At 54.1% G+C, this 12036-nt stretch overlaps 1 pseudogene; it reads left to right on the top strand.

Annotated features, from left to right (window-relative positions):
- The first annotated feature begins 10713 nt into the window (after positions 1–10713).
- On the top strand, positions 10714–12036 carry LOC118536212 (large ribosomal subunit protein uL15m pseudogene; annotated as a pseudogene).

Here is a 12036-nt window from a genome sequence, read left to right on the forward strand (position 1 = left end):
CTGTGCTGCAGCCTCCGCTCCTTGCTCGTTAGTGCCCAGCAGGGGCGTCAGGAGCCGGGCTCCTGAGTACCCGCCCAGCTCCACCCTCCCCTGCACCCCTACCCGGCTCCTGGCTCTGGGAGCCGCTGCCCTGCTCTCTGCGCTGTGGACACGACTCAGGCGGAGGCAGGGCCCCGGTCGCCCCTCCTGGCACAAGGCAGGTCAGCATGTGCTTCTTTCTCCCTGGACGAACCCATCTCGGTCTCCCATTTTCTCTGTATAAAACGGAAATCCCTGTTTCCTGTCTTCTGAGAAGCACATCTGGCTGGAACCCCTGGAATCAGCACACGCAGGTCCACCTGCGGCTCTGTGAGACAAGGTGGGCCAGACGAGCCTCTGGCCCCAGGAAGACCACCATATGGAAATGCATGTGGGGCCCTGGGCCCACCAGCACCCACAGAGGTCACGGAGGCCCGGGGCGGTGGTGGGGCAGACCAGTGTCGAGGTTGGAGCTCCAGCAGGACAGGTCCGTCTGCCTGATGTGATGGCCACAGGATGGCTGGCGGTCTCCGTCGCGGCGGGCGTCCATGCACAATGTGCCAGACAAGTTTCCAGCGTCCACTGGGGATTGGGCTCGAAGACTGAAGGGCTCCTCCAAGACTGAGATTCTCCTTTTTTAGATACCAAACCCCAGAGAATGTTCTGGGGCTGTGGGACAGGTCTGGGCTATGTTTCCTTTCAGATGTTACTCTGCGGATGGCCGCAAAGTGTCCCATAGCCCTGTCATTTCTCAGTAGGGTGTGATCTCTGCAAGCCGCATCAGCCCAGCATGGAGCAGTCTGGATTTCGGTGCCTGACAGCTGAACGTGAGTCTAGAAGTCACAACCTGACCCAGAGATGAGCATGTGCAGGAGGAAGGACAGAAACCTGAGGAGCACACCCACAGCTAAGGAATGAGCACACAGGAATCAAAGCAGGCCATGCAGCGAGGAGGAGGAGACACTCCCTTCCAGGTTTCTAGAAAGGAGGGCATGGCTTCGAGGACTGCACGAGGGGCCCTGCCTGGCTGGATTGGCAAGTGGAACGGCCCCAAATGTGCCCTGGTGGGAGCAGGTGAGCATCCCTCCTCAGCCGTGGCGGGCCTGCCCTTGAAGGGGTCTCCAGGATTCTAGAGGGGCTGGCCATCACAGACACCCACCAGGAGGGACCCCTCCCCGGGCCTGCTCACCTTGGAGATGACAGCAGGAGGTTGCAGGTGCCGTGGCAAGGACACAGGAAGGCCCACAGGCTCTGGCAGGCCTGGCTACTGAGGCTGACCAGGGGTCCCCGGCACATTCACCGTCTCCTTGGCACTCCCGGGCCCGCCCACAGCCACCTGTGTGTCCGGACACCACCACCGCCTACCTGACTGTGTCCTTTCTATTGTTTTCCTAAACATCTGGCAGCATCTTGGTAGAAGTTTTGTTGACTCACGACTGGAGAAAACTAGTCTAAGAAGTTCTTCAGGTGGTTTTCCATGAGAAACCAGGTATGCAAGGAAGCTGTGTCCTTGGAGCTGTGGTCCTGCTCTGAGCAACTATGTCCTCCTGAAACATCCATCTCCAGCCAAGGTCCTAGTGGAAGGGCCTCTACCCACGGCAGTGTGGGCTTTCCCACTCTCAGTCTGCAGCCAGGGCAGATGTATGTGTCTGCTTGTACCATCAGGGGACCCCAAACCCAGGCCCCCTCTGCTGGCTCTGGGATGGGCAGGCAGCTGGGTTGGAGCTGCAGGACACAGCCTCAGCTGTCCATGAGGGGGGTGAAAGCTCAGTTCCTGGGGGCTTTGGTGTTGAACAGGAGGACCAAGGTTTGGACGCTGTCTGCCCAATAAGCAGGAAGCCTCACCCTTACCCAGAGAGCCTCCAGCACCAGCTGAGCACAGCACTAAGAAGTGTGGGGAGTGAGGTCTGCCTGTGGCCTCCAGGAGAGCACCATGCCACCCACCAGCTGGCCTCACGAACATCAGGAGCCCAAAGCAGCTTTAGGGCCTGATCCATTTCTCAGCTTGTCACTGCACCATTCCCCATGGTGTTGTCTGGTTTCCCTCACTGTGGAGGCAGCTCTGGAATGTTCCTGTGGAATGTTCCCCTGGCCAGCACCAATCTCTCGAGAAGCCAGGACGGTCAGAGCCAAGAGCACACACACTGAGCTCCAGGACCCCGTAGACACACAAGAGAGGCCATGGCTCAGGGGCCTTCTGACCACCATGGGCTCATCTTCCGTCCAGGAAAGCTAGGCACAAATGTGTTTCCTGCTGTGGTTTCCTTAGACTTCCACTGGGCACCAGAGGTTATTCTAACTACTGCCAAGAAAAAGCTTATAGCCTGTAAAAAGCTGAATACAGCAGTACGTTCCCCAGCAGTGCCAGGCAGGTTGACACCCTTTCCACTATCCAACCATGCAGGGCTGGCTGTAGAGGACCCTGTGACAGATGAAGCTCCATGCCATCTGACTGTACGCCCTGGAGATGGGACTGGGGTGATTCTGACTGTGAGCCATGGAGATGGGGCTGGGGTGATTCTGACTGTGAGCCATGGAGATGGGACTGGGGTGATTCTGACTGTGCACCCTGGAGATGGGACCGGGGTGATTCTGACTGTGCACCCTGGAGATGGGGCTGGGGTGATGTGACTGTGAGCCATGGTAATGGGGCTGGGGTGATTCTGACTGTGCACCCTGGAGATGGGGCTGGGGTGATTCTGACTGTAGGCCCTGGAGGTGGGGCTGGGGTGATTCTGACTTTGTATCATGGAGATGGGGCTGGGGTGATTCTGACTGTAGGCCCTGGAGATGGGGCTGGGGTGATTCTGACTGTGCACCCTGGAGATGGGGCTGGGGTGATTCTGACTGTAGGCCCTGGAGATGGGGCTGGGGTGATACTGACTGTGCACGCTGGAGGTGGGGCTGGGGTGATTCTGACTGTGCACGCTGGAGGTGGGGCTGGGGTGATTCTGACTGTGCACCCTGGAGGTGGGGCTGGGGTGATTCTGACTGTAGGCCCTGGAGATGGGGCTGGGGTGATTCTGACTGTGCACCCTGGAGATGGGGCTGGGGTGATTCTGACTGTGCACGCTGGAGGTGGGGCTGGGGTGATTCTGACTGTGCACCCTGGAGATGGGGCTGGGGTGATTCTGACTGTAGGCCCTGGAGATGGGGCTGGGGTGATTCTGACTGTGCACCCTGGAGATGGGGCTGGGGTGATTCTGACTGTAGGCCCTGGAGGTGGGGCTGGGGTGATTCTGACTGTGAGCCATGGAGATGGGGCTGGGGTGATTCTGACTGTGCACCCTGGAGGTGGGGCTGGGGTGATTCTGACTGTAGGCCCTGGAGGTGGGGCTGGGGTGATTCTGACTTTGTATCATGGAGATGGGGCTGGGGTGATTCTGACTGTAGGCCCTGGAGATGGGGCTGTGGTGATTCTGACTGTGCACCATGGAGATGGGGCGGGGGTGATTCTGATTGTGTGCCATGGAGATGGGGCTGGGGTGATTCTGAATGTGCACCATGGAGATGGGGCTGGGGTGATTCTGACTGTGCACCCTGGAGATGGGACTGGGGTGATGTGACTGTGAGCCATGGTAATGGGGCTGGGGTGATTCTGACTGTGAGCCATGGAGATGGGACTTGGGTGATTCTGATTGTGCACCATGGAGATGGGGCTGGGGTGATTCTGACTGTAGGCCCTGGTGGTGGGGCTGGGGTGATTCTGACTGTGCACCCTGGAGATGGGGCTGGGGTGATTCTGACTGTAGGCCCTGGAGATGGGGCTGGGGTGATTCTGACTGTGCACCCTGGAGATGGGGCTGGGGTGATTCTGACTGTAGGCCCTGGAGATGGGGCTGGGGTGATTCTGACTGTGCACCCTGGAGGTGGGGCTGGGGTGATTCTGACTGTGCACCCTGGAGGTGGGGCTGGGGTGTTTCTGACTGTGCACCCTGGAGGTGGGGCTGGGGTGATTCTGACTTTGTATCATGGAGGTGGGGCTGGGGTGATTCTGACTGTGCACCCTGGAGATGGGGCTGGGGTGATTCTGATTTTGTGCCATGGAGATGGGGCTGGGTGATTCTAACTTTGTATCATGGAGGTGGGGCTGGGGTGATTGTGACTGTTCGCTGTGTTGGAAGAGCTGGATGAACCTGATTCTGCCTCATGGAGGAGGTCAGTAGACCATTTGATTGTGTGCTCTGGAGATGGAGTGGGGATAGAATATGCCGTGTCACAGATTTATAGTCTAACTTGGTTTTTGCTTTTCAAGAGAAGAGCCACAATAATTTTGTGTGTTTGTTGTTCTTTGTGGGTTTTTTAAGGATAATATTGATAGAGAATACGTGTTTTATGAAAAGGGCTCTTCTGGGTCATTTAGTAGCATCCCTGCCATCTAGGAACTAGCGCCGGCAGTACCCGGGCCCCAACCCCCGCAGCATGCACAACAATCAAAAATGTCTCCAGACATTGCCAAATGTCCCCCAGGTTCAAAACCATCCCTGCTGAATGCCACTGCATTAAAGACAAGGGATATTTGACCTAACCTCACATGGCATAAGGTAGAGTGTACATTTAAATCTAAAAGTAGTCTATAAAGCACTAGAAGATCATGTGAAAGTATAGCTTGTGGGCCTGTGAATCCACCCTTCCTTCTCTTAGTAAAGCTCGTTGGCACACAGCCACACCCCTTACTGTTCTGTTGTCTACACCTGGATCAGCCCACGATGTCAGAGTTGAGTAGTTGCTACGCACTTACTGGCCCTCTCAACCAACAATACATACTCTCTGGCCTTTTACACACAGACTTTGCCGACCCTTGTGACAGAAGGGTGTTATCATGGGAGCGACTGGGTGGCTCAGTTGTTGAGCGTCTGCCTTCGGCTCAGGTCATGATCCCGGGGTCCTGGGATCGAGCCCCCCATCGGGCTCCCTGCTCCGCGGGAAGCCTGCTTCTCCCTCCCCCACTCCCCCTGCTTGTGTTCCCTCTCTTGCTGTGTCTCTTTCTGTCAAATAAATAAAATCTTTAAAAAAAAAAAAAAGAAGAATATTATCATGACCTAAGGTAGAGAACTATTTCTTAAATAAAACACAAAGTGCTGGGCGCCTGGGTGGCTCAGTCGTTAAGCATCTGCTTTCAGTTCAGGTCGTGATCCCAGGGTCCTGGGATCGAGTCCCACACTGAGATCCCTGCTCAGCGGGAAGCCTGCTTCTCCCTCTCCCCCTGCTTGTGTTCCCTCTCTCGCTGTCTCTGTCTCTATCAAATAAATAAATAAAATCTTTAAAAGAAAAAAAACACAAAGTGTTCTGATGATGAAGGAAAAGATTTAAAAATTGAGTGACATTAAAATCAAGAACTTCAAGAACAGAGTTAGAAGACTGACTGTATCCAACTCCAAGACCTACTGCAAAGCTACCACAATCAATACAGACTAGTATTGCCAAAAGAATGGACAGATCAGTGGAGCAAACAGAGAGCCCAGAAACAGACCCACGTAAATGCAGTCACTGGTCCTTGACAAAGGAACAAAGGCAACACAACGGAGCTAAGATCATCTCTTCTACAAATGGTGCTGGAGCAACTGGACATCCACATGCTGGAAAATGAACCCAGACACAGAACTTACCCCTTCAGAAATAACGCCAAAAGTATCACATACCTAAAGGTAAAAGGCAAAACTATAAAACTCCGAGATAGGGCGTGAGGATGACTTGGTAGACACAGTACCAAAGGCATAATTCGTGCAGGACAGAATGGACAAGCTGGACTTCAGCAAAGTTAAAGCTTCTGCTCTGCACAAGGCAATGCGAAAAGAAGACAAGCCATAGACCAGGGGAGAGTATTTGCAAGACACATCTGACAAGGGACTGGTACCCAAAATATACGAAGAACTCTTAAAACCCAGCAACAAGAAAACAAACAACCCAAATAAAAATGGGCAAAAGACCTGAACAGACACCTCACCAAAGCAGGTGCACAGCTGGCTAATAAGCACATGACAGGGTGCTCCTCGGCATTGTCATTGGGGAACTCCAGATGGACATGACAGCGAGACACCGCTGCCCACGTACTAGAGCGGCCATGACCCGGATCACCCACAGTGCCCAGTGCTGGCAGGTGAGAGCTGGTACGGCCGCCTGGAGGAGTCTGGTAGTTTCTCACAAAGCCAAACACACTCTTAGCATCCGACCCAGCAATCACGCTCCTCGGTATTGACCCAAAGGAGGTGAAAACATATGCACACAAAATCCCGGGCTGGGGCAGAGGTGGGAGGGGCTGGCCTCTCGTCCTGGCCGGTCTCCTCTTATCTTCTTTGTCAGTAGCACCACCTCATACCTTTGCTTTAAGCATTCTTTCTGCATGTATATTAAATTTCATAATTAAATCACTTTAGGACACAAGAAAAGGGAATACATTTATAACTATTACCACCCGGGAAGCCACTAGATGAGTAAGGGCCTTGCCTCCTGGACATTTTCTTTTTCCTATAGGTCAGATAACCTTTCCCCTCAAGTTCATAGGGCATCTCTGCTCAGCTAGGGTCATTCTTCACGGTGATGATGATGGTCTTGTTCTTGTTCACTGTGCCATACTCTTGGTTCTGCTTTACACACATTAATATCATGGTATTCTGCTCCCTTTTCCTTGAGATACAAGTCACATACCATAATATTCACCCTTTAACAATATACAAATCAGTGGGTTTTATTCATTAACAAGGCTGTGCAACCGTCACCACCATCTGTTTCTAGAACATTTCCTTTCCACCAACAGGGAGCCCTGTACCCATTAGCAGCCTCCAGCCTGGGTCTGCTGAGTGCCAACCACAGTCAGTGATGGAGAAAGAGTAGCTCAGCCAAGGGAGGGGCTGAGGGAGAGGTCCCACCAAGACCCACTCAGCATGGTACCCATCAGAGCTGCCAGGCCAGGTCCCTTGAAGCATCTACACTCGGGCACAGACTGGCCAGCATCTGTCACTATAAAGGCAAAGGCTTTGGCAGAGATTTTTTCCCCTCAGGAAATGGTACCCAGAACACACTGCAGGCCAGGCACGCACAGGTACCACGTGCCAGGGGTGGGGGAGCTGTCCTGGGGACTGGGGGTCAGGTGTGGTCACATGCAGTGTGCAGTGTGGGGAGCTGTCCTGGGGACTGGGGGTCAGGTGTGGTCACGTGCAGTGTGCAGTGTGGGGAGCTCTTCTGGGGACTGGGGGTCAGGTGTGGTCACGTGCAGTGTGCAGTGTGGGGAGCTGTCCTGGGGACTGGGGGGGGGTGCCTGGAGCCACCACCAGGCTAGGAGTTGAATTGTTCACATTCTTTGTGGCTGGGGCAAGGGATAAAGACATTCTTGTGGGCAAAAGCAAAATTGTTGGCCTGGGAGTTTAATATTTTTTTATCAGCTCTTGGGCTCCCAGGGCAGATAGAAGTGGCTTTGGGTGACGTTGGTGTGAACGATCTTGGGAAACACGGACGCTACTGCGTGGCTCTGACCCCGGGTTGAGTGAGGAGGTCAAAAGCTGTCCTTATGTCTTGGCGCCCGGCTGCTTTCCGGGGCTGGTGGCGCGGTTCCAGCCGGCACAGGCTGATGTGCTGCTCAGCGGCTCTTCCAGGCGGGCCGGGTCCTGATGAGGAGGGAGCCCCAGCCTGGGAGCCCCAGCCCTGGCACTTCGCTCCCTGCAGGCCAGCGGTGCTTGGGGCGCACTCTGGAGGCCATGGAGCCGGCCTTCCTTCCCTGTCCAGGCCCCCACACGACGGTAAGCTCACGAAACGCATCCGACCCCTCGGATCGCCAGAACCTCCTGACTCGGCCAAACTGTGCTGGTTCCTAAGCTCCAGGCAGCTGAGGTGATTGCTGGGGGCCCCCAGGCGCATGAGCCGCACACCGAGGTGCCCGGGGCCCCGCTCCGGCGCGCCCTCCTCAGACGCCGAGCCCGCTGTAGGAGCCGCCGTGGCGCTCCCTGTTCCCAGCCCTGCGCCAGTAGGAGGCGTTTCCTCTGAAGGACACAGCGTGTTGTCTGCCGTGTGCAAACCCAGGGGGTGGGCACCCCCTCCGTCTGCAAGGAGGAAGTCATGCGCCGGCCAGGCTGGCCCGGTGTGACCCGGTCAGGGCTCCGGAGTCCAGACGTACCTCGCTCCCACCCTAGTAACTGAAGGCGGCTCGCGGACCCGAGGGCAGGCCTTCGGCTTCCTTGCCTTCTAGGGTCAGTTAGCCGGGCGCTCCCCTGACCCGCCGTGTGGCCTCTAGCCCAGGTACGGCCTCCTCGTGGGAGCCTGTGTGCTCACCCTCTGGAGAAAGCTTTCCAGGTGCTCAGGAGACGGGGCGGTGTTTCTGCGCCGCGCGGGGAGCGCTGTGCTAGACCAGCAGGGGGAGCAGGAGACCGCGTCTCCTTCCCAGTCTCTCGTACTGTTCTCCTCTCCCACTTCTCCCCACCCCTCCCCTCCCCACCTTCCCTCCCCTCCCCACCCCTGCTCATCTCTTTTCCCCAGTGAGCCCGGACTGTAATTTAGGACTCTGGCCTGTCACGCAGCCAGGATTTGATCACCGCCCAGGTGGGTGTGCACCTGCCGCACCAGGCGTGTCCTGGTCAGCGGCCATTGGTCTGCAGGAGGCAGAGCTGCACCCGGGCTCTGGCTGAAGGGCCTCAGGAGGCAGCCACCCCGGTGGTCACGTGGAGCAGAGAGATTGGGTCTTAGAGGTATCTGCTCTGCAGGCAAGGGGGGCCCCATATGGGGCTCCCTGTTTAGCAGATTGGACAGCCTCTAGAATAATCCACGAAAGATGGCAGCTGGTAGCCCAGACGCCTTGAATAGGAAGCATGTAGCCTCAGGCAGCAAGTCTTTTGGCAGGTGTGACGTCAGATTTGGAAAGAAAGCACACACAGACCTCAGTGAACGCACACGCCTTACAAGCAGCATTTGATATTTGAGCCAAAGCGTCTTTTCATCCCCATCAAGGGCATGCGGAGAGAGCACGGCATTGAGCATGGAACCCCTGAGCTTCATGGGGACACACTTATAAATATGTAAGCATACAACACATCTTAAAATATCCTCACACGGGGCCATATTCCCTTTGCAAAATAATAATAATGAGCTCATTAGGGAGATAGTAAGAAAGCAAATTTTGTTTAGTAAGTGATAACAGAATACGAGAGCAAGGAGGCTCCAGGTGGGAATTCTGGATCTATTTGGTGTCTGGCTTCCACTCCGGGCCAGGCAGCCGAGCCGAGGTGCTGCCTGGGGCCTCGGTCGCCTGGGGCTCTGTCCCCACCCCTGGTCTTGGCCTCTCTGCCCACAGAGGTGCCCAGGAGGGGAAAGAGGGCACAGACTTCAGGAACATTCCCCTCATGTCTCTAGGAGGTTGGCCACAGAAGCAGGGTTTGTAGAGGCTGCTTTGTTTTTTAAGAAACCAAAACTAAACTAATTTTCAGTTGACCCCCGTGCGTCATGGAGTGTAGGGGGGAGGCTTCTCCCCTGGGAGGAAGTGGGCTGGAGCACAGAGAGGTGGGGCGTTGGGAGGCTGTGCATCCTCGGACAGAGGGGGGTCCCCGGGAGTCGAGGCTGGGAAGCGGCCGCCACGCTGCAAGGGAACAGAAAGGTGTCCTCAGTCCGCGGAGGGGCCGGCCCCACACACAGCCCCCATGGAGCACGACAGCATGCCAAGCACCACCAGCACCCCAGAAAGAGCCCTCGTGGGGCCCGGGCTCCCTCCACACCCAGGGCCCCCACCCAGCCCAGGCTCCTGATCAGAGTATGTCAGTGAGGCCAGAGGAGGGCCCCATGTGGTCCGAGGGGTCTCCTCTGCACGCACTCTGCAGCTGCACCCCTGCAGAGGTGCCCATTCTCGGAATTGCTGGCTTCCCAGCCGTGCACCCGCTGTGCATGCGTCTTGCCCCAAAGTACAAACATGTCCAAGGAAGAGGCTGCCCAGAGCATCGGGGGGGGGCCTCTGGGTTCACCCAGCACTTCCTATTTTCAGGAAAAACTAAGACATCAACATTTTCAATATAGCTCAATGGTTAATTTTATGTGTCCACTCGGCCAGGCCTTGGTGCCCACTGGATGTTGCTGTGAAAGTGTTTTCTAGATGCGATTGACATATTAATCCACCCAGTCATTTGAAGGTCTTAAGAGGAAAAGAGTGAGTTCCCAGGAAAGAGGGACTCTGCCTCTGGGTGACTGAGCCTGCAAGATCCGTTCTTCCCTGGTCTGCAGCCTGCGTCTGTCCCGCTTGGAGGTTCTGGGTTCTGTCTGTCTGTCTGTCTCTGTCACTGTCTGTCTCTCTGTCTCTGTCTCTCTGTCTCTGTCTCTCTGTCTTGTCTCTCTGTCTGTCTCTCTGTCTGTCTCTTTGTCTCTGTCTCTCTGTCTCTCAGTCTCTGTCTCTCTGTCTTGTCTCTCTGTCTACATCTCTCTGTCTCTCTGTCACTCTGTCTCTGTCTGTCTCTGTCTCTGTCTCTGTCTCTCTGTCTTGTCTCTCTGTCTACATCTCTCTGTTTCTCTGTCACTCTGTCTCTGTCTGTCTCTGTCTCTGTCTCTGTCTCTCTGTCTTGTCTCTCTGTCTACATCTCTCTGTCTCTCTGTCTCTCTGTCTTGTCTCTCTGTCTACATCTCTCTGTCTCTCTGTCACTCTGTCTCTGTCTCTGTCTGTCTCTGTCTCTGTCTCTCAGTCTCTCTGTCTCTCTTGAGCAATATCTGTCTCATCTATATATGTGCATACATCCTATGGGCTCTATTTCCCTGGGGAACCCTGACTAACACACATAGACTCAAGTAAAAGTGATTCTGAGAAGAAAAATGTTGGATATGGCCCATTTTTAAATCAATAAAATTTCCAGTTTTTCTCCACCTGCCAACAAACCTCTTAAAATTTTTCCCCTTAAGTTCTAATGGTTAAAAATGCCTACTTAAAAGCAATATTTAAATAATTAAAGCAGGAGGCCACCCCGGGCGCCCTTGGATGGTCTTGGCTCCGCATGTAATGACCGGTCCCATGCAGGGCAGTGGGGCAAGGGCCCTGGACCTGCTCCGGGCCCTGCCCCATGTGAGCTGGGCCAACCCAAAGCCGAATCCAGGCTCCAGGAAACCAGAAAGACGGCGAAGAGGTTGGAGAAGAGGTAGAAAATGTGGCCGAGGCCATGAAGGAGAGCGTCAGAGAGGAACCCGGCCCAGACTAGGCTTTGAGGGAGGCCAGACTCCATTTTACATTCGAATCCCAAAATACGGGTTTAATGAAGGTCGTAGCTTCAGACGCCAGTATCAGCCTTTGAGTCTCAATAGATTGAAGTATCCTATTGATTTAGGTCGAGTGGATCCTACTCAACCTATTGACTTAACTCAGCTGGTCAGTGAAAGAGGTGTGACCATCCAGCCACCTAAAAGGGATTATGGTGTCCAGCTGGTAGAGGAGGGTGCTGACACCTTTAAGGCAAAAGTTAATATTGAAGTTCAGTTGGCTTCAGAACTAGCCATTGCTGCAACTGAGAAAAATGGTGGTGTTGTTACTACGGCCTTCCATGACCCAAGAAGTCTAGAAATTCTGTGTAAACCCATTCCATTCTTTCTGCACAGACAACCCATTCCAAAACGAATGCTTCCGCCTGAAGCACTGGTACCGTATTATACTGATGCAAAGAATTGTGTTTACCTGGCCGATCCTGCCAAATTTCCTGAAGCAAGACTTGAACTTGCCAAGAAGTATGGCTATATTTTACCTGATATCACTAAAGATGAACTCTTCAAAATGCTTAGTACTTGAAAGGATCCAAGGCAGATTTTCTTTGGTCTTGCCCTGGATGGGTGGTGAATATGGCAGATAAGAAAATCCTCAAACCTACAGATGAAAATCTCCTCAAGTATTACAGCTCATGAATTCCCTTCCAAGAAAGCAGAGTTGTAAAAGAGTTCTGGAAGAAAACAGACATGCTTATTTCTCATCATCTTGTCTTGATTTATGATTCTCTAGATGTTGATGTTAATTTTCCATGTAGCCCTATATCCATTTTTATCTAAAATTGAAATAAAAAATGGAATAAGCAA

Source organism: Halichoerus grypus, chromosome 4 (genome assembly GCF_964656455.1).
Source record: "Halichoerus grypus chromosome 4, mHalGry1.hap1.1, whole genome shotgun sequence".
Lineage (NCBI taxonomy): Eukaryota > Metazoa > Chordata > Mammalia > Carnivora > Phocidae > Halichoerus > Halichoerus grypus.